This window comes from Zosterops lateralis, assembly GCF_965231275.1.
Source record: "Zosterops lateralis genome assembly, chromosome: W".
NCBI classification, from domain to species: domain Eukaryota; kingdom Metazoa; phylum Chordata; class Aves; order Passeriformes; family Zosteropidae; genus Zosterops; species Zosterops lateralis.
The window spans coordinates 12,353,475-12,376,743 of NC_139801.1; positions in this window are offsets into that span (position 1 = coordinate 12,353,475).

Sequence of the window (23,269 nt, forward strand, 5' to 3'; positions counted from 1 at the left end):
TTAATCCCTGTCGTTATCCACATAATAGGCCTCTCCCTCCCCATTGTATGTCTCTTCAATAGCCCTGTCCCAGTCTATTGTACCTTCTATTGTATCCTATCAGTGGACACTCCCTAGTACTTGATGGCCCTGGCAAAGCCAGAAGGTTCAGCCAAGGCTTCAGGTATCCCCACACCCCTCTTGTCCCAAAATGGCAATGTAAATGCCTCCTTTATCTAAGTCACTCCCCCTCATTTCCATCAGTAACGCCCCTGTTCATAAGGGCAAGTAAGAGCCCAAATCGGGACTCACACTCTCACGCTCTCTGACACCAGGGCCTTTACCCTGAATAAACACCTTCCTTACCACTCAGTGTGAGTCCGCTCCTTCTTCCAAGAAGATCACGTCTCTGTCTGAAATCTGGACCCAAAGGGTAACTCGTTTATATGGTATCTGAAGAGCAAGCTAGCCGAGAGACTAGCTCAGAAGAACCATAGTGCCACCTTGAAGGAATGTACTGGGAGACTATCCAAGCACAGAAAGAGCAAGTCCCTCTGGCACGAGGCATGCTCAGGCTTCAGGGCAGTTTGGGAGCAGCCTGCCTGCACCACCTTATTTTCCCAAGCTCATTTCTGGAAAATAAATGAAGGGATTTGGAGTTAATAAAATCACAGCAGATTATTTCACAGTTGGTTGTGTAGAGGGCAGTTTCCCCAGGAAAGAAGAGAACCCTGGAAAAATGCCTTGGGAAACCCTGTTTTCAGTGCCATAGGCAAAAGGTTTATTCACATGCTCTCTATGTAAATTGTTACCAGAAAGTTCTTGGTTCTCTGTGTTATCATAGGTTAATTTTTGGTGCAAGAATTTTAATATTCTTAATTGTTGTCTCCCATTGGACCCTTCCCTCAGACCCCACCTTAATTCCCCACCCACACCAGGGTGTATAAGTACCCCTGTCTGACCTTAAATCCCATCTTTGGCATTTTGCCTTTTGCCCCTTGTTACTGCCTTGGTCTGGTTCATTCCAATATAGTGGATGCCTTATTGTTTGTTATTTTTTGTATTATTAAATTGCTTTTCAGACAAGTGGATCAAAGCTGTCTCTCTCTCCATCAAGTCACCACAGGGCTGAGTCCCAAGGAAACTCAAAAGGGGTCTGATCAACTGTCGCCCTGATTTTTCAGCCTTCAACAAAGAGTGATGTTTGGTAAACTGTGCATTCCTTCCTGGAGGAAGGACAAATTGATAAACTTCTAGGGCGACCAGTGGGGTCAGAGGTGTCAACCTCATAGTCCAATCCCTGATCAAACTCCAAAACCTATTTAAACCCAAAACCCAAAATAAACTTTCTTCTTTCTCGTCTCACAACCTGACAGTGTGAGTGTGATCTTTTCGTGTCCATCTGGCGACAATCAACTGGGCTCAGATTCCAGGGAGTTTCATGGTTGTTTGACACAAGACTCCTCAGCTGGCACAATGTTGGATCACAACCTGCTCTAGTGTGTTTTGGAAGGTATTTCCACACATTATAAAGGCTCCTGAAACCTAAAAGATTCTCTATGGGGTCACAGTATTATCAGGCACTCACATGCTCCCAGACCAGTGATCATGAGAGCATTTAGAGCAGAATATTCTCTTACTGGACATCCTAGCAAAACTAAAAAGTCCCCAGGAACTGAGTAATTACTCTTGCCTTCCCTTTAAAAAAATTGAAACAAAAGAGTGTTTCAGCAAGGTCCTTAACAGCACAAAGGGTTTTGATGGCCCCATTTATAGTCTTGTTCTGGGATGTAATTAATGAGATTTCCTGCACGGAAATACAGCAGCAGAATCCTGTTGGAAATTTTCAGCCAGGACATAGTGAAATGAGTGTTCCAAACATATTCTTTGCATGGGAAATTTTCAAATTATGGGATTTTGCCTCAACTTGAGTAAGGATAATTTTTTAAATCACGGCATTTCACCCAAATGCTGATGGTGATTCTCTCGCTATTCCCTTCTGGCCAAATTAAAGAGAAGGGAAGAGAAACCCTCTTGTCATCAGAGATTAGAGTGCTATTTTCCTCGCCGTGTTTGACTGCTTCAGAAGTTTAGTGCTTGGGTGTGCCATTTGTTTTCACCGTTCCTTCCATTGTATCCTACTCCTTATTTGTGCCCAATTCTATTTTTAGGCATGATGGATTTAGCCAAACATCTTTTATTTTGTATTAATAATAGATCTGTAACCCTTGCAAATGCCTTTCACTTAACTTCTAATAACCTTTGCTACATCAGAGGAGAGGAAAATAAAAAGTATGAGCCTCTAACAGACCTCAGCTAGCTAATCCAGGCAATAACAACATTAAAAATATACATCACAGAATCGGTAATGTTGCAAGGGACCACTGTGAGTCATCTGGTCCAAACTCCCTGCTCAAGTAGGGTCATCCCAGAGCACATGGCAGAGGATTGAGTCCAGACATTTCTTGAATATCTCCAGTGAGGGAGACTCCACACCCTTTCTGGGCAACCTCCTCCAGTGCTCAGTCACTGCACAGTAAAGAAGTTCTTCCTCATATTCAGGTGGAGTTTCCTGTGCATCAGTTTCTGCCTACTGCTTATACAATGGATAATAAACATATTTCAAATCCAGGAATCCAAATTAGCAAATGTTCCTAACCAGGTAGTTCTTGAGAAGGCTCCATTATGATTTCCAGCTTTTGTTAGGGTCTTTGGTTAGACCAGATTGTTACCCCACGCCCTTAGAGGGGCAACACGTTGCGACGTGGGAGCAGACCTTCACAGAGGACGGCAGGCAGCAGCTTGGTGAAACATGGAAGGCTCTTTTATTATCTGACTCCAATAGCTTATATACATTTTGTACAGAGGGCCCAGATTGGCCCAAGGAGGTTACAACCTCCTGACTCCATTGGTCAATATGACCATCAGTCAAGTTCTCTCTCAGAGAACAAGAATGCAAAACATACAGATAAATTCTAAGAATACAATATTGTTTACATGAAGCAGCGTGAGAAGCTGCTGCAAAGACTCAAACACTTGAAACCAAGAAATGCAGGGACGACACCAGGTCACCTCCACATCCCTGCACCTCCTGCTCCCATAGCCCCCAGGAGTGAAAGAGCCTTGGCATCAGGGGTGTGTAGATATTTTGGAGTGAGGTTTGAACTACCCCAGCTTGGGCCTCACACCAAGGCCAACTGTGAAGCCTGCGGCGCAGTTAGAAATTAGATGTTAAGGTGTTAATGAGAGATAGTGGGTTTTCTAGAGGTTAATAGGTATAGTCATTAGTGTGAACACTTTAGCCACCTTAAGGAAAAGTAAAACAATGTTTGTTTACATTTTTTCCATGTGCTGTATGCCAATGAGAAGTAACTGCAATTATAAACTATATCAAAGTGTATATAACCTGCCATTTTAGACGAAAAAATGGAGAACGTAGCATTAATCATAGTGATTGTATCTGCATTTGCTCCCGTCCAGCTTCCCAATTATTTTAAGGGTTTCTCTTGTTTGATCTGGCACCTGAAGCTAGGGACCCTTCACTTAGATGTGGTGCTTCACTTAAATGCAGGATTTTTATTTTATTTTTTTTGTTTTGTTTTGTTTTAATGTGTTCGCTTTGATGCGGTTTTTTATGTTCGCTTTATGCGGGAAGACTTTGTTTAAATACGGGAAGACTCCATGATTGTTCCCGAATCATGGGCTGAGACGGGAGTGAAATTCCGCAGCTAGGAAGCTGGAAGTGAGCCTCAGTGGTGACTTGCCGTGGGACAAGGTAAGCCGCAGTGTGCAACACAGAGAGAGAAAGAAATCATAGATAGTGAACTGAAGGCAGCAATGCGGCTCCTTTTGAATATTATCTCTAAGAGAGACAAAAAATAAGAGAAAAGGATTTAGAAGAGTTAGCCCTGTGGGCCAAGAAGAAAGGAAAGTTAAACAGACTGTTACTTGTGTTTAGGGCAGCAGAGCCCGCGTGGTGGAAAGGGGGGGCCCGCCTCACACAGCAGCTGCAGCGGAGCAGCCGTGACAGCGAAAACAGAACCGGCACAGCCCCGCAGCACCAGCGCAGTGCTCACCACGCGGCAGCAGCCCGGCGCGCAACACCGGCATGGGCTGCGGGGGGTGGAGCGGTCCGGGCAGTGCGGGCTGCGGGACGAGCAGAGCAAACACAGAGTTGGAAACTACAAAACCCAGGAGCCCTTGCGGCTGGTGCGTGCGCAGGCGCAGAGCCAGGAAAGATAGTGCAAGTGCAGAACTATGTACTACAAACCCCAGAAACCCTTGCGTCAGGTGCAGAACAAGTGGGATGGAGATCAAGCCTCAGGATGGCTCCTGGCGGGACAAACTCTGACGGAGAGCGAGACAGGGCAGCCCTCAGGGGGCGGGTCGAGAGAGAACACCCCCCGCAGATGGCGCCGAGCCAGCAAAGGCAGGACCAGGGCAGTCAAAGGCAGAGCAAGAGGGACAGAGCGTGACCAGGGCAGAGAATTTCTCCAAGAAGCCTCCCCCTCTGAGCAAGTCCTGCAGAGCCTGAACCCGCATACAAGTGGCACTTTGACATTATCAGTCCAGTTCCCTCAACTTTTGCTTTCAGCAAAAGGTAGCCAGGTTTCCCTTGAATCCACTGCACACACCCCTTCTTCATTTATCCTTCGACTACCTGCTGGGTCCACCTTTTCTTTGACAGTGATGCACAGAGATCATGTGCTGCACAGAAGTTCCAGTTCTCCCACTCCTCATCCAGGAGAGGGAGAAATGCCAGGCATGGCAGTGACCCTTGGGTTAAGGAGGGGTTGCATTCAGGCAAAATAATAATAAATCAATCAAAGTTACAGGTTTTCTAAATTCAGAAACAGAGATATGAAAACCATTGAATGTTTGCAAAGCAGGCGCGTGATCACAAACAAAAGACTTGAAAGAAAAACAGCAATTATTTTTTCCTTCATTGTGCACAAGCCCATCATAGTATGGGGAAAATATCTATTGTTCTAAAATGGAAATGGATTTTTGATGTATTTGGATCCAAGTTGGGTTGTGTTTTAGTATTTTGTTGATATTAGAAGTGATTTTATGTGGTTTGTTTTAGGTTTAAGTATAAGTTATTTGTTAAGTAAGTATAAGTTGAATTTAAGATAAGGATTTATAAAATTTAAGTGATAGATTTATATTTTATAAATTTAAAGTTTTATTGCGTGTAGGTTTTAAGTGTAAGTTTTGTTAAAATATGCTAATCTAATTTGCAAAGTTTAGGGGTTTTTTTTTGGAAAATAAGAAGTCTTCAAAGGACACAACTGTGATGAAACACTGAGAAGTTTGTGAATGGAAAAGAAGAAAAATTTTACATTGTGATTGTTATAGGTTGTAAGCTATTTTGTAGGGTTGTGTTTTATTTTAAGATAATAAGTTTTAAAATAAGAAATAAGTTAAGATAATAAATAAGTTAAGTTAGTTAAGTTTAAGATAATAAGTTTTAAGTAATAAGTACTTGAATTTGTTAATTTTTTAAACTTAGAGTTGACTTCTTATATGTGTTTTAACATTTCTTTTTGTAATTATTCAAAAGATATGTACAATGATACACTTTAGGATTTTTCTTTATGTTTTTTAGTTGTTTAAGCATTTTGTAATTACTGTTGTTAAGAGTGTTGTTTTAAAAATGTATTAAAGGACATCTCTTACGGATATCCTCAGGAAAGGAGGACATGATTTATATTTAGATCTTGAACTACCCTAGCTGAGGCCTGACCTGAGGCCTTGTTGAGGCCTTGAAGCCTGTGACGCAGGAAAAATTACTTGGTAAAGTTGTGGCGCAGTTAGAATTAGATGTTAAGGTGTCAGGGAAAAATAATGGGGTGGTGAAGGTCACTGAATAGAGTTATTAATAGGCACGTGTTAGCCACCTTAAAAGTAAGCCAAATAATGTATGATTGCATTCTTTCCTCTGCTGTGTGCCAATGAAAAAGCTATCAAATCTGTAAACTATGTAGAAATGTATATAAGCCGTCATTCTGCACGAAATAAAGGGAGAACGTAGTGGTAACCATACTGGTCGGACCTGTGTTGCTTCTGTCCAACTGTTATAAATGCAATGGCAAATACCGGATAAATAAAAGACAATTTATTAATAACAGAATATCGAACACCAGAAAAATGAGAAAGCCACAAAAATAGGAAATGGTCAGCGCCGCGCTGGGTGGATAGGGGTCCGCACCGGGGTACAAGACTCCCAAATCCACACCGATGCAGCTTTCAGTCCAACATTTTATAGGGTTTTTCTGCCCTTAGGCAGTCCAGGTGTCCAGGATGGGCTGAATAGTCCGAATTTCTTTTCGATGGCCTTCCCGGATCTCGTCAAGTCTCATTGTCTCATTCCGGGAAAGCTCTTTCTTATGTCAATTTCACGGGTTAGTCTTATGCTGATTTCATTTTGCTTGTTGCGCCCGGAGAGTTGATGAGATCGCCAGAGAGTTGATGAGATTGGCATCGTCGTCACGAAGGAATTTCTCCTTGCATTGGCGAGGAAGTGATTCTTATCGAGGTTGGCCAGTGTCTTTGTCTAGCTTGATGATGTTCATCCTGTCTTTGCAACTGAGATTGGCAGGCTGGGGGGGAAACGATTAGCCCTATACTGGATTTCACAATTTTTATTAACATTATTCCCATTACACATCGGATCATTATTTTATACACGAATTTTTACCCGAAATTTATCACAGTTCCCCGCCTAATAATTCATTAAATTAAAAATTCGTTCCTTTTATTGACCTCAATTCCAGTTAAGATTACACTCTTCCCCTCCCTCCTGAGAGGATTCATCCTCCTGTTGGAGCTTCCGCTCCTCTTCGAATCTCCTTAGGGCCTCAGCAGCCCTCCCTTTACCCTTCTCTTCCTCGAGCTTCATTATTTTGGACACAGTTCTCCCTTTGGCTGCCTCTGGATCCATAGGAAGGGAGGCTATTTGCATCCCTTGGACGACTGAATGTATCAGTCGAATGAAACAAGGGATTAGACATGGGAGGAAGATGATGCCTGCAATGGAGCATGTTATGAAAAACACTACCTTCTTCCACCATTCCCCCTGTCCAAACAGCTGGTCTCACCATGAAGCTTGGAGGATTGAATTCCATTTCTGGACTGGCACATGGGCCACCTTTTTGATTTCCTGGGCTAGCCCTTTGATAGTCTCCCCGTAGTCATCGATTTCAATGCAGCATTCCGATTCATTGAATCTGCCGCAGACCCCTCCTTCCTCTGCCAACAGGTAGTCTAGGGCAAGCCGATTTTGGTACACAAAAGCCCTCATCTGCGAGTGCTGTTTTGCCAGGAGTTCCAAGGCATCTGAGGTGTGGTTTGAAACCACCTCTACCACTGCTTGCAGCTGAATCAACCTATTCAATAGGTAAATGGGCGTTCGATATCCCCAACTGCCATCGTTCGCCCAGGTGGCTGGCCCATAATACTCAATGATTCTCTCTGCGGGCCATTCCTCCTCTCCCCATTTCTGGTTGCCTCCGGCTACAGGTAGCTCCCGCCTTATCTCCCTTCTCTGTCGGTTCAATGTTTCAAAAAGAGGTGCTCCTAACAAATTGCTTTTGGCCCTGGGCAAGGTGAAGAAAAAGGGTCTTATCATGCCTAGGGTACAGGACCCTTTCCATTTTTGGGGAAGTTCGCTGTAAGCTTTCTTTCCGCAAATCCAATATATCCCGTCTGGAGCTTTCCAGCCTACATTGGTTCTGCCTGGCTCATCCCAATATTCTCTTAGTCCCACTAATGCCTGGAACGGATTAGCCCCGGGACTTTTATGCCAACAAAGTCCCATGGTCTCGAACTATTCGCAATCTTTCTCTCGAATCTTGCCCCAATATCCGGAGGGTGGCTCGGGTTGCCAGACCCGTGCCTTATCATTCACCGTTAAGGTATTTATGCAAGGAGTATAACCCACCAGATCAGTGAACTCCTTCCCTTCCCGGCTAATGCAGATAGTTCCGACTATCCTTTTTTCCAAAATCCATCCCTCCGGTCTCTTTATTATTTTTGATATTTTTGAGCTTTCCCATTTTAGAAGCTGTTCCGGGGCTAACCCTTCTCCCTTCCAGGGCCACCTTTCGGCTGACTTTAATCCCCCACAGATCCAGCAATCCGTCAGTCCCAATTCGGTGGCTATTTCCTGCATCAGTTCTACAAAGAGATTTTGGTTAGGGGCCGGAAATCCCCCATCCCCATATTGCTTCTCCAATTGTTCATATTGCTCACTGAGCGACCTTAATCTTTCTTGCTCAATCCTCCTCTTTCTGGCCTCGGCTTCCTGTCTCCTGAGTTCTAGCATTACCTGTTTCATTTTACTTTCAGGATCCATCCCTTCCTCGTTCCTTGAAAAACAAAAGGCCTGATCAAACTGCAAACACACACGATTATCACACGGAGGCAATAAATCGAAAATGATGGGTTCAGAATCCAAAGAAACCTATTTCCTCATGTTTGAGGTTCTTCCCTTCCCAATACAATTTTCCACCCATATTACATATTTTTAGTTTTGTTTTGTCGTAACACAGGGGATTCACCTTGTAGTAGGCAAGGAAAGTAGATTGCCTTTTTCCTCCCACTCAAACAGTTTTGTTACATTGGTCACATGTTTGCACCGGGTAAGGAATTTCGAGTTCGCGCCTTTGTCTAATGAGTGAGCGAGCAGGATCCCTGAACAGTCTGCCCTTAGGATTTGCCCCTGAGCGTTGGCACCGGACCCTTCCTTCCAATTCACAAAGGTGAAATCGAGTGCCATTGGCCCAACAATCGCCCAACTGCCTTTCCAGAGGACAATCCATTATCTGCCCGGTTTCTGGAGCTGTTAAGCACCATTCACACTTCGTGGGAGGATTCTCCCCCAGGAGCGCCCCTGGAAGGGCCCCCTTGACCCAGCACACGGCTAGGCTCAGGACCATCAGGATTCCCCACCGGAAAACCCCTCTGCCTTGCCCTTCGCCCGTACGTGTACATACGGCGGGGTAAACCATCTTCTTGGCAGCAAGGGTGTGCTTCAGGGGCCCGTGTGGTCCTAATGGCAAACCTCCTCTTGTAGGTTGCCCACCGGGATAATTTGATCGTATCCCCTTGGCAGGGTACTTTGATGGTCCTTCAGCACTCAACTGCTAAAGGCACTGCTTTAGCGTCCAATTTCCCTTTAATCTCCTTTTTGAAAATTTGGCACCACTCAGGAGAGCACAATTCCAAAAGTCCGGCCCTAGTGGCAAGTACTAAGAGACAGTCTGTGTTATCCTGCTCCTCAGCTAGACAGTTAGTACACAAACCCTTAGGTCGATTCCCCCCCCGACAGTGGGTGACCCAAACCTGTTTACAGTATACACACTCAAAATGAATGAAGGGAAAACATTCACAACCTGGGGTATTGCAACTTATCTGATCGTTCATCTAGGTTGTCGTCTGAGTTTGATTTTGAGTTCTCCGGGAGGAGTGGTAACTTTCCAGTCCGAGGTTTTTGGGTCCTCGATCTTTTTCACCCTTGATGAATCAGTCCAACCCTTCTCAGCGGTTTGAACTGCAGTGTCGGTCGTGAGCAGCACTAGGAACGGTCCTTCCCACTGTGGAGCAAGAGGGGTTTCTTTCCAAGTCCTGATCAACACTTTGTCTCCCGGCTGGATCTGGTGGATTGGAAACCTGAGAGGGGCACTTTGGGGAATGAGTCCGCGCTTTCGAAGCTCCTGTAAATTTTTGTTTACAGTGATGAGATAAGGTTGCAATTGCACATCCTCGACTCGGGGATGTCCCACTGGCATTCCGTGTTTGTATGGCATCCCATACAACATTTCAAAGGGGGACAGCCCCGTATCAGAGTGAGGCATGGTTCTTACATTCAGCAAAGCAAGGGGAAGGCATCTCACCCAGTACATTTTTGTTTCCAACATGAGTTTTGCCAATTGTGATTTTAAAGTCTGATTCATTCTCTCTACTTGCCCTGAACTCTGGGGGTGCCAGGGGGTGTGATATTGCCATCTGATTCCCAAGGCCTCGGTTAATTGTTTTATAATTTTTGAGGTGAAATGAGTCCCTTGGTCTGAATCTATGCAATCCACGATTCCGTACCTGGGGACTATTTCTTCTAACAACACTTTGGAAACTGTTTGAGCTGTGGCTTTCGCCCTTGGGTACGCCTCTACCCAGTGTGTCAATTTGTCCACAATAACCAGTAAGTACCTATATCTTCCAACCTTTGGTAAATCAGTGAAATCCACCTGGATCCTTTCAAATGGCCGGTATGAAAGAAGACGACCTCCCCAAGCCGTTTGTCTGGATCTGGACCGGTTCACTTTCTGGCAAGTCACGCACCCTTGTACCTCCTGTTTTGCCAATTCAAAGATTCCCTTGCACCCAAAGAACTTCAGAAACTGGTCAGCCAACGCCCGTGTTCCCCAATGGGTCTGCTCATGCAGACATCTCAGGATCCCTCTGGCCATACTTTTCGGGACCAGTTCCCTTCCGTCTGGCAATTTCCATTTCCCCATTTCCAATGCCCCTCCCATCTCCTTGAATCCTTCAATGTCCTTTTCAGAGGGACATATTTGGATTTCGGAGTTTTCCTCCCCGACTACCTCGGGAATGCTCACTGTGAGCAACGCTGCCCTTTTCGCTTCCTGATCAGCCAGATTATTGCCGCGGGTTTGAAATTGCAATCCGGTCTGATGCCCTTTCACATGTACCATCGCAATCCCTTTTGGTTCTCTGATTGCCTCCAAGATTTGTCGAATCATCTCCCCGTGGACCAAGCCTTTCCCCTTTGTGTTTATTAAACCTCTCTCTTCCCAAATCTTTCCGAAAGTGTGAACCACCCCAAACGCATATCGGGAATCGGTGAATATGGTCCCCCTTTTTCCCTTTAGCCTTTTTAGGGCCCTCAGGAGAGCGTAAAGCTCACAAGCCTGGGCCGACCATTCGAGTCTCAGGGGGCTCGATTCCACCACTTTTCCCGTTCTGCCGTCCACCACTGCGTACCCTGATTTCCTTTTCCCTTCCACTACTCTCGCCGACCCATCCACAAACCATTTTTCTCCCCCTTCCAATTCCTGATCCTCCAAATCTGGTCTTACTTTTGTCTGGAGTTCCACGATCTCAGCACAATCGTGCAGCAGTTCCTCGGAGGGGTCTCCAAACATGAACTGTGCAGGGTTCTGTGCTGAGGTGGTTTTTAACTCCAATCCCAGGGAGCTGATCAGAATGGCTTCATATTTCAGAAGCCTGGAGTCGGTCAACCACTTTTCTGCCTTTTGTTGTAGAATGTTTCTCACATTGTGAAGGGTGTAAACTACCAGTGAGGCTCCAAAGGTGATTTTTCTCGCCTCTTCCACCAGGAGTGCTACTGCGACTATGGCCTGCAAGCACGTAGGCCATCCCTGACTCACAGGATCCAGGATTTTAGATAAAAATCCTATGGGTTTCTTTTTGCTGGCCCATTCCTGAGTCAGGACTCCCTGTGCAGTCTGTCCACTGACATCTACAAACAATTGGAACTCTTTGTTCACATCTGGAAGGGTTAGTACTGGGGCTGCCATGAGGACCTCTTTCAATTTTTGGAAATCCAATTCATCCTGCTCAGTCCACTTCACCCTGTCGGTGTTCAGTCTTTCATACAGAAATCTCACTTTCTCACTGAAACCTTCAATCCACTGTCTACAGTATCCCAGGAGCCCTAACACTTGGCATATTTGCCTCTTAGTTTTTGGAGCGGGTAATGTAATGATTCCCGCGACCCTCTCAGGGTCCAATTTCTTTTTCCCTTGGGACAGCCAATGACCCAAATATTTCACTTCGGGCTCCGTGAACTGTAGTTTGGATTTTGAAACTTTCAGCCCCTTAGCTCCAATAAAATTTAGCAATTCCACCGTGCATTCCCTCACACTTTCCTCAGAAGATCCAGCTATTAGCAGGTCATCCACATATTGTAACAGTTTCGTCCCTGCCTTCGGGGTAAATTGAGTCAAGAGGTGTTCCAGGGCCTGCCCAAACAGGTTAGGGGATTCCACAAACCCTTGGGGAAGCATTGTCCATCTCAACTGCTGTTTTCTATTGGTATCGGGGTCCTCCCATTGGAAAGCAAAGTAATCCCTGCTTTTCTCATCCAAGGGACAAGTCCAGAATGCATCCTTCAGGTCAATCACACTATACCATACATCCTCAGGCGTGAGCCGATTCAGTAAAGTATATGGATTGGCCACTACCGGAAACCTAGTCCTGGTTCGAGCATTTACTGCCCTCAAATCCTGAACTAGCCGATAGCTTCCATCTGCCTTTTTCACAGCCAGTATAGGGGTGTTATGGGGGGACATGCATGGCTCTATTGTTCCTCCCTTCAAAAGGTCATCGATTACCCGCTTCAATCCCTTTCTCCCTTCCAGAGGAATGGGATACTGTTTGACCCGTATAGGGTCCTCGGGGTTCTCAATTATGATGTGAATGGGATCTATTTCTAGCTTCCCAACCTCCCCTTTTGAGTGCCATACCTCTGGATTGATGTTTGCCTCATCCTTCTCGGTGAGCCTAAACATTCTCACCACGAGATCGGAGCTTCTTACAACTATGCTAATTTCAAGAGCGATAATCATATCTCTCCCTAGCAAGTTGTAATCAGCTTCCTCCACTAACAACAAATTTCCCAAGCAGACTTTATTCTCTGATTCAATTTCTACGCTTTTTATCACTGGCACTTTAAAAGGATCCCCCTTTGCTCCCACCACTACAACTTTCTCTTCACTGACCGTGCACCCCTTCGGTAAATGCTGCAAGGTGCTCCTTTCTGCCCCGGTATCCACCAGAAAAACGGTCTCTTGACGCTGAGGACCTACTTTCAATTTTACCAGGGGCTCGTTAGATGTCCTGGTCCCCAAAGTGAAGAGCCCCTGACACCCCTAATCCTCCTGGAACAGCTTTTCATCTCTTATCCTTTTCTTGCAATCTCTCCAAAGGTGTCCTGCCTTCTTACAATAGTAGCACTCAGGCAATTCCCTTCTGGTGTCTGGGGTTGCCTTGCGAGGGCCTGAAGGCTTTCGGGGTAAGGTTTTATACTTACCCGAAGCCTGTTCCTGTCTCTGGACCTCCTTCACTGCCGCTACCAAAACCTTGGCTTGCACCTTCTGCTTCTCGTCCTCCCTTCTCATGTAAACTTTCTGAGCTTCCCTCAGCAACTCTTGCAAGCTTTTGTCTTGCCAGCCATCTATCTTTTCAAGCTTTCTTCGAATGTCCTCCCAGGATTTTGCTACAAACTGTGTTTTGAGCAACACTTCCCCCACGGGGGAATTGGGGTCCGTCCCAGAATATATCTGTAGACTTCGCCTTAGTCGCTCAATCCATTCAGTGGGGGACTCATCTTTCCCTTGGCATTCATTGAAAGCTTTGCTAATGTTCTGACCCCTTGGGACGGCTTCCCGAATGCCCTGGATTATGATATTTCTCAGGTCTACCATGCTCCTTCTCCCGTCCTCTGTCTGTGCATTCCAACTCATGCTAGAGCTGGGCCACCTTTGGTCCCCTGGTGTCCCTTGTGGGTTTCTTCTGTCCCAGTCTCTGATACCCGCCTGTTTTATCATTTCCCTTTCCTCATTGTTGAATAGAGACCTTAGGATTTCCATCAGGTCTTCATATGTATAAATACTGCTTCCTAGGAACTCATCCAACCTATCTGCCACCCCAAAAGGATCGTCTAACAATCGCCCCATTTCCTTCTTAAACGCCCTTACATCTCCTGTGTTGAGAGGTACATTAACAAACCCAATGACCCTGGGGGCCGTGGGTACCTCCCTCAGTGGAAGTAGGTTGTGTCCCTCATTCTCACTCTCTCCCCATTCATCACCCATCATCCTTGCTTTCAGTCGGGTTCTGCTAGCAGGGGGAGAACTGGTAGCAGTGGGTTGTCTCCCTCTCCCGGATTGCGGGGGCGGAATTGCCGCCTGTGCAGCAAAAGGGAGTCGCTCCTCCGCTCGGACCAACCCTGGTGGCGGCGGAAAAAGTGGACGAGAGTGCTCCCAAGCTTGTGCAGGAGGGACCTCAGAGGGGGCTCCCGTGGCCATAGCGTCTATCGACGGGGGCGTCGCCGACGGACCCAAGCCGGACGGAAGAGGCAAGAGTGGGGAGGGCAGCAAGGAAGCTGCCAGTGGGGACAATGGAGGAGAGGCATGGCTCCCCACCTGGGATGCCGGTGCCCCCAAGAGTTGGCTCGGAGGATCCAAAGGAGCTGTGGGCACCACTTGCTCTGGAGAGGGTGGGGAATTCAACCCATTGTAGGGAGGTGGGAGGTGATCCAGGGGTTCCCAGGGCTCGGTCCCAGTTCCAGGCCGCCCTTTCTGTTTCATTGGAAACAAGCCCGCTCGGGTGTTTAGCCAAAGCCGGGCGTATTCCCTCTCCTCGGGGTCCGAGGGGCTCTTGTTTTCCACATCGCGATTTAACTCACTACATATCCAACTTTCAAATGTTCCCATGACTGGCCACGTAAGGTGGTTCCTCAATTCTTCACCACCCCACAGATCCATGCAATAATAAATCATTTTTTCCTTGGATTTCTCTTTTCTCTGTGGACAATCTCCCCAATGTTCCAACATCCACCCCAAGGGACTATTTCGAGGGATTTTCATGGTTCCCTTTCCCTTACCAGAGGGGCACTTTTCTGAGGTCTTTTTCTGGGGCTTACTCTTTCTCTGTCCCATGTTTCGCGAATTCTCCTTACCAAATCTTCAAATTTCCCTGCAAGTCGACTTTTCTGCCTGTGCGTTGTGTTTTTTCCTTTCTCAGGGGATGGGGCTTTTTCGATCACTCACCCCTCCAGCGAGCTGTGCCGGGGGTTCCTGATCGGTTCTCAATCCTTTCGGATTCCTTTTGGACCCTTACCTTGGTCCGCTGGCAAAAAGGGTTTACCAATTCCCGAGCTCAACAGGACGTATCCTTCCCCCTTTTGCCCACTCCGTGATCGGTCCCTGAGACTTCCCTCGTCCCGGTTTTGACGAGCGATGTAAGAGAGTTTCACACGAAATCGCTTCCTTCGCGGCCGACGGTTCCCCTTGCAGGAATATGGAAATGCGACCTTGAAGTCCACACTCACTTCGTGATCAGATCACGTCTCACACACTCGCCCGATCACCCGCTCAACCAGCAGTACTTACAGCTCCTTTTCCTGCGTGGATGTCTTCGTGCGCATAGACGTTTTACGAGCAATTGCAAGCCGCGGCTTTTCCGAAGGCCCTTTGCCTTCCCGAGCTCTCTTTTGCCCCCGGATCCGTTCTCTCCCCTGTCCTAATTTGTGGCTTTCTCGTTCCTAAATTTGGTTCGGAGGTTCGGGTGGAGCCGCGGGGTCTCCTCACTCACCAGGCCGCCGAACTCGGCAGGGGTACCCTCCTGGATCGCAGGTCCCCGCAGCTTCCTCCGAATCCGAGTCACGGCACCAAATCTGTTATAAATGCAATGGCAAATATTGGAAAAATAAAAGACAATTTATTAATAACAAAATATCGAACACCAGAAAAATGAGAAAGCCACAAAAATAGGAAATGGTCAGCGCCGCGCTGGGTGGATAGGGGTCCGCACCAGGGTACAAGACTCCCAAATCCACACCAATGCAGCTTTCAGTCCAACATTTTATAGGGTTTTTCTGCCCTTAGGCAGTCCAGGTGTCCAGGATGGGCTGAATAGTCCGAATTTCTTTTCGATGGCCTTCCTGGATCTCGTCAAGTCTCATTGTCTCATTCCGGGAAAGCTCTTTCTTATGTCAATTTCACGGGTTAGTCTTATGCTGATTTCATTTTGCTTGTTGCGCCAGAGAGTTGATGAGATCGCCAGAGAGTTGATGAGATTGGCATCGTCGTCACGAAGGAATTTCTCCTTGCATTGGCGAGGAAGTGATTCTTATCGAGGTTGGCCAGTGTCTTTGTCTAGTTTGATGATGTTCATCCTGTCTTTGCAACTGAGATTGGCAGGCTGGGGGGGAAACGATTAGCCCTATACTGGATTTCACAATTTATATTTATTTATTTATCACACCAACCCTCTCTTATATTAGAGGTATCCCTGGCAACAGTGTGGTGCCTGACCAGGGACAACCTTCGCTTAAATGCTTAATTGTTTAAATGCAGAAATCGTCTAGATGTGAGTTTTATTGAGGACTCTAGTTTGAATACGGGAAGAGGTCTCATGAGGATTCTAGCTTAAATGCAGTAAGAATCCTCGAGGGTTTTAGCTTGAATGCGGTAAGGACTCTCGCTTGAAGACTCCTTGCTTGGATCTGACTCGGAACCAGCTTGTGAACGGAACGGACTGAGACCGGACGGACTGAATGGAAGGAGCGAGGAGGTTGGAGCCACGCTGCTGTCCATCTGACTCTGGAGAAAAGCGTCAGTGCCACCCTGTGGAACGGAGTTAAGCCACAGTGGGGAGAGAAGGCTCAGAGAAAAAATGGATGCAGATCTCAGTGCAGCGTTGCGGCTTTTGTTTAATATCCTCTCTAGGAGAGGAGAAAAAGTGAAGGAAAGTGAGTTAGAGCAGTTGGCCCTGAGGGCCAGGAAAATGGGAAAGTTACACAAGCCATCCTTGATGTTCAGTACCGTGGAATGGAGGGAGGTTGGAGAACTGCTCTGGGACTCAGCAATTTCCAGAGGGAAAGACGGGAAGGTCACTCGCAAACCTTGTTTTTGTGTGGCGAAAAGTAAATCGTACCTTGCGAGTTGTCTAGGCTGAGAAAAAAGCGGCTGCGGCAGCGATCCAGGCTTTCAAAGGGGCAGAACAGGCAAAGTCAGAAAACCAATCCCTTCCATCTCAAAAGCCCACCAAAGTCGCGAAACTGTTCGGCACTTATAACCGCCTGATTCGCGGTCTAAGCGCTCCAGTCAGCCCCACCCCGCAGGATGTCCTTGATCATGTGACTCAGGCAGAGAACTTGTCTCCTCAGCCGCTGAGACAGACTGAAATCGAACCGGAAATAGCTCAGTTGCCCGACTCTTTGGGTGTGGAGACAGGCGGGGACTCAGGCGGGGCTGAGGGTGGAGATGGGCAGTCCCAAGTGATGCAGCACAGAGGCGGAACGCGAGGCGGAGACAAGAGTGATGTGGCGGAGCAGGGGGAGCAGACTCACTGTCAGCACGCGCAGGCGCATAGTGACCCAAAACAAAGGGACCGCGTCACTTGCCGGTGCGCAGCGGCGCACAGTGATACAGAGTGCTCACCCTCCCTCGGGGAGGGGAAGCAGGCTCCGCAGCACCTGGCAACCATGGCACACATGGCAACCACAGTGACAGCGACTGCAGGATCAGAGACACCACCGCGGTCACACAGCCCCAGACCTATGGAGCGCCCTCTCCCCTCCAACTCTGACAGTGACTCGGATGCTTCAGATAGTCAAGTAACTGCCTTTGCAACCTGTGGCAGACAGCGGTCACAGAGACAATCCCAGCGTGTCACTGCCTCACGACACAAACAGCATTCATCTGAATTGCATCAAGTCATCTCTAGACTTGCTCAACTGTCACATCATCATGACAGACGAGAGCAATAGACAGCTACAAGCCCTCAACTTAGAGCCCAGAGGGACCATAGCCCCTTTCCATCTTCACCAGCAATGCCACCTGTTCCTTCAGTGTCAATGCCAGCTTTTACAACAAATCCAATTGACAAACGCCGAGCTGCAGTTGCCAAAGCAGCAGTCATGGATGGAGATTGGGATGCAGCTAACGCCTTCTCCTGTCCTGTTTTAATTGCCAATGGCATGGCGAAATGGGAACTGTATGACTGGAAAGTATTACAGAAAGCCAAGGACACCGTCACAACATACAGACTCAGGTCAGAGGCAGCGATAAACATCATTCAGTATGTCTACACCGCTGACCTACTTTGCCCAGCTAACTGTACCAGCATTGCATCATTACTTCTCACACCGTCGCAGCTTCTCATCTTTGAGCAAGAATGGAAGCACCTGGCTGCAGAGGTAGCCGGCAAGCATCGACAAGTGGGTGATCCGTTTTATGTAATCCAGCCCGACACGTTAACTGGGCATGGAGCGTACGCTTCATCTGCTGTGCAGCTCACCTATCCTGCCAAAATGCATCAATTGGCTCAATCGCTGGCTCTCAGAGCCATGCTGCTTGTCCCAGATAAGAAAAAAATCATCACCTTACTCTACAATAAACCTTATGGACAATTTATAGACAAATTGGCAGCTGCTTTAAAAGATGCAACAGATTTGACATCAGATGTGCAAGACCATCTGTTTCGTTCTTTAGCTTTTGAAAATGCCAATTCACGTACCAGAACCATTCTAGCCACACTTCCTCAAGGAAGCCCTGTCGATGAAATGTTGGTGAGAGCAACTCGAGCAGAACGAAATAATCAGAATGCAGCATTCATGGCAACCATGCATGATGCAATCAAGCGCCAAGGACACATCATTGCCGCTGCTTTGACAAATGGCAAATCCAAGAACAAGTCTTCACGTCGCAACCAGTCAACCAACGTAACTTGTTATCGATGTGGCGACACAAGCCATGTTAGACAGTTATGTCGAAAGCCTGTATGGTGCCAAAAATGCAACCTTGACAATCATGCCACTGAGGTTTGCCGAAGATCGGGAAACTTCAAATGCAGCGCGTTGTGGCTCCACACAAAGACACAAATCGATGCCCTGACCCAGAAGATCCCAGCAATGGATTTTTAGTTAACAACAAACCTGCCACTTGGGGGACTCTTGGTGTGGATGTGGAAACAACTGCAGAAGTCACTCTACAAGACAAGGAAGGTACACTGATTCCCACCAATGTATGTGGCCCAATGTACAGTGTCATGTCTCTCATTGGAGGTTTGCTCCTTGGCAGATCCTCCACAAGCAAACGAGGTGTGATTGTAATCCCAGGACTCATTGATGCAGATTTTACCGGACAAGTTCAAATTTTAGCTTATGCCCTGCAACCACCTGTGACAATTCCAAAAGGCAGCAGAATTGCTCAAATTGTAGCTCTTGAAAGTTTCTTATCACATCGCCAACGTCCAAGAGAGCCACATGAAAAACAAAGAATGGATGGAGGCTTTGGCTCCACTGGCCATGATGTCTTCTTCACCTTGGACTTGAAAAATCATCCATTCAGAACCGTGCAATTGCAGCGTGGTTCTCATCAAATCAAGCTAAAACAACTCCTAGACACAGGATCGGATGTTTCTATTTTGAACCAGTTGTTCTGGCCTTCGGATTGGCCTTTGCAGGCTCCAAGCAACCACATCATTGGAGTGGGTGGAATGACAGTTTCTGCAATCAGCACAGATCCCACTCACATCATTTTCAAGAACAGTCAAGTTGTTGTAGCACGACTGTACATCATGCCTTTGCCTGTCAGGCTTCCAGGACTGTTGGGCAGAGATGTGTTGTCCCAGCTTGGCTTGGTTTCAACCACAGATCAGCATTTTTCCTAATGGCCGCTGCAGAGCAGCCACCCATTCTGAAGATCACCTGGTTGACTGACAATCCTGTATGGGTTGAGCAGTGGCCCATGACTGAAACAAGACTCCAAATTGTAGAACAGTTGATTCAAGAACAACTTGATGCTGGACACATTCGACCATCTGTCAGTCCATGGAACACTGCAATTTTTATCATTCTGAAAAAATCAGGTAAACAGAGACCGTTGCAGGACCTGCGAAGAGTCAATGAACAGATGCAGGCCATGGGTGCCTTGCAACCTGCCCTGTCAGCACCAACCATGATTACGCAAGGGTGGAGCATCATTGTCATTGATTTAAAGAACTGTTTCTTTACCATTCCGCTCCACACACAAGACACTCAACGTTTTGCTTTTACAGTGCCATCAATTAATAGAGCTGCTCCAACAAAAAGATATGAGTGGGTTGTTTTACCACAAGGCGTGTGAAATTCTCCATGTATGTGTCAGTTGTTTGTCAGCTGGGCCTTGCGACCAATTCATCAACACTTCTCTGACACATTGATCTATCATTACATGGACGACATTCTCATTGTCACAAAGCGGCCATTGCCGGAGACAAAAATAGACTGGCTGATTTCGCAATTAGAGCATCAGGGACTGACAGTTGCGCCAGAAAAAATACAGTGAGCAGCCCCTTGGAAATATTTAGACTGGCTGATCACAGATGCGCAGATCCGTCCCCAGAAAATTACCTTACATGACAATATCACCACTTTGCATGATGCTCAGAAACTTTTTGGAGACCTGCAATGGGTTCAAACCATTGTAGGCATTACTAATGATGACTTGCTACCATTCCTGCCATGGCTTCGTGGCAGTGATGCCAACAGTTCACGAGTTTGTACCCCCGAACAACAAAAAGCTTTAATGCAAGTGTCCGAAAAACTTCAACGTGGATGGAGTGCCCGTCATGTGAAACTTCTTCCATTGTCGCTTTTCCTTTTCAACGCTGAAGCTTGCCCACTTGCCATTGTCTTTCAATGGCAAAAGAAAAAGGGGGAGAACTGATCTGACCAAAAATTCGATTCTGCAGCAATTGTAATTGAGTGGGTGTTTCTGCCCGTGCAGCCAAAGTGTTGTGTCATGAGCAGAACAGATGCTTTTGCAGCATTGATAAGAAAAGGCAGAGACAGAATTGTAGAAATAGATAGGAAGGAACTGGCAGACATCATTCTCGTGAAAGATGAAGACTTGGAATGGCTGTTGAGGCACTCAGTTGCATTGCAAGAAGCCTTGTTGAGTTTTGCAGGTGTGGTTCACAACAAGCAGCCAAAAGGTCCGATGTGGCATCTGATCACACGCCACCGATGGTTGGAAAGGCCTTTGTGTTCACTGAAACCAGTGGAAGGCAGGATAGTGTTTACAGATGCTGGTCAAAGAACAAAAAAGGATGCATGTGTTTGGCAGCAACAAGGAGAATGGCTGCAACATGTAATTAAGGGTGAAGCAGGAGATACACTTCAGACCCTTGAGTTGCAAGCCGTGTGTTGGGCTTTGCAGACTTGGAACAAGGAACCACTCAATGTTGTGTCAGATTCTTTGCACATGGTCAAAGTTGTGCAGAGAATCGAAGATGCACTCCTCAGGCAAACCCAGAATCAACGTCTTGGAGAACTGTTTTTGCAACTGAGAAGTGTGCTGAAACAACGTCATCATCTCTTCTGTTATGCACATTCGAAGTCATCGGTGCAACAGAGGTTTGGGAGAAGGCAATGCACGAGCTGATGCTGCAGTCAGCTGTGTTGTCCATGTTCCTCCTCAGAACAAGTTTGAAAAGGCTCGCAACAGCCATGAAACATTCCATCAAAATGCACGAGCCTTGCACCGACAATTTCAGATTCCTTTGAGCGAGTCACAAGGAATTGTGTGTGCCTGCCCTCAATGCAGTCATCATGGGCCCGGACTGGGACTAGGTACAAACCCAAAGGGACTGAAAGCTTTAGAATTGTGGCAAATGGGCATAACTCATGTTCTAGAGTTTGGAAGACTGAAATATGCCCATGTCACTGTTGATACGTATTCTAAATTCATTTGGGCAACAGCACAGCCAGGGGAGAAAGCTTTGCATGTAGAAAGACATCTGTCTGTTTGTTTTGCAGTCATGGGTGTGCCTGTGGAAATCAAGACTGACAACAGTCCAGCCTATGTCGGTCAGCGAGTTGCCAGATTTATGCAGAAATGGGAGGTGAAACATACCACAGGGATCCCTCATTCTCCTACAGATGAAGCTGTTGTAGAAAGAGCAAACCGCACCCTGAAAGAATATCTTGCAAAACAAAAACAGACCGATGACATTGATGTAGTTAGTAGATCGTCAAAAGCATTGTTTACCTTAAATTATTTATGTCTAGCAGAAGGTCGAGAGGAACCTGTGGTCGTGATACATCATCACGCAATAAAAGAGGGAAGGCTGCAGGCAATTCCAGGACTTTATGTTTATTATAAAAACATGCGTACGGGTGAATGGCAAGGACCGAGTCAAGTGTTGTTTAATGGTCAAGGATACATGTGTGTGTCTACAGAAGCTGGTCCTGTCTGGGTGCCGAGTTGATTTACTCGTGTGTGTCCTCCGGCAAGAATACCATCAGACAGTGAAAACGATCCGGATGACAACGATCTACCTGGAAGGCCTTCTGACAGTTCTGAGCCTGATCAGAATTAATTTTATAGTGTGTGAAATAAGTAGTTTGTATAATTATATTTATAGAAGTTAAGTTATTATAAGTTATTTTAAGTTATAAGCATTTCTTAGTAGAACACTGGAGAAAAGGACTAAAAGTACCAGCAAAATGCTGTGGATTGAACTACTTGTTCTCAACATTGTCCTGACAGGAGGTGTGTTTGGAGTGCTCAACATTGACCAAAGGGAAAACATGTGGGTCACATGGGCCAATCGAACTGGACAGGATTCATTCTGTCTGTCTTTAGTGACACCGTCCAGTCCTTTTTGCACCTGTTTAATTTGAGTTCCATTGCTTTTGATGACAGAGTTCAAACACTGGACTCAGGCCAAAATATATCCTAATCTGACGGAAGCTTGGAACACATGGTGCCACCAGCCTGTTGGGTCCACTCGCACCCATTCTGAAACTTGGTGTGGGATCCATAAAATCCCAAGAAATGATTTAGGTGCACAAGCTGTTGCAATCACGCAAGATCTTAAAATAATAGGTACTGAGCCACAGGAATTTGATCTCCTTGGTTCTGTACCAGGTAATTATTGTTTGACATTTGGTCATGTACAACAATCCAAATTTGGCAACACTTAGTTGCTCCTAAATCCCTATTGTATTATAGCAATACAGAGTACTGCAACAATTGGACACAGCTTGTAGCACCACCACGAGATGCTGCAAGAAAATTGCCACCTGGAATTTTCCTCATCTGTGGGGATCGAGCCTGGTCTGCAGTACCCCAGAGAGATGCAGGGGGCCCATGTTACTTTGGGAAATTAACCCTGTTTGCTCCTTCCATTCATCAAATTACAAAATTTTCACAAACACCCCGATGATCTAAACGCGATGTTCTTGAGTTAGATCCCAACTGTAAATCTTCAGTATCATTGTGGGGACGCCTGACTGTAATAGTAGCGTCAATTTTTGACCCAGGAGTTGCATCAGCACAAGCTCTCACCCAGTTACGAACCTTAGCTTGTTGGACATCAAAACAAATTAACATAACATCTAATATGTTGAGTGAACTTGCTGTGGATGTTAAAACCGTCCGCCATGCAGTGCTTCAAAACAGAGCTGCCAATGACTTCCTTCTCCTTGCTCAAGGGCATGGGTGCGAGGAATTTGAAGGCATGCGCTGCATGA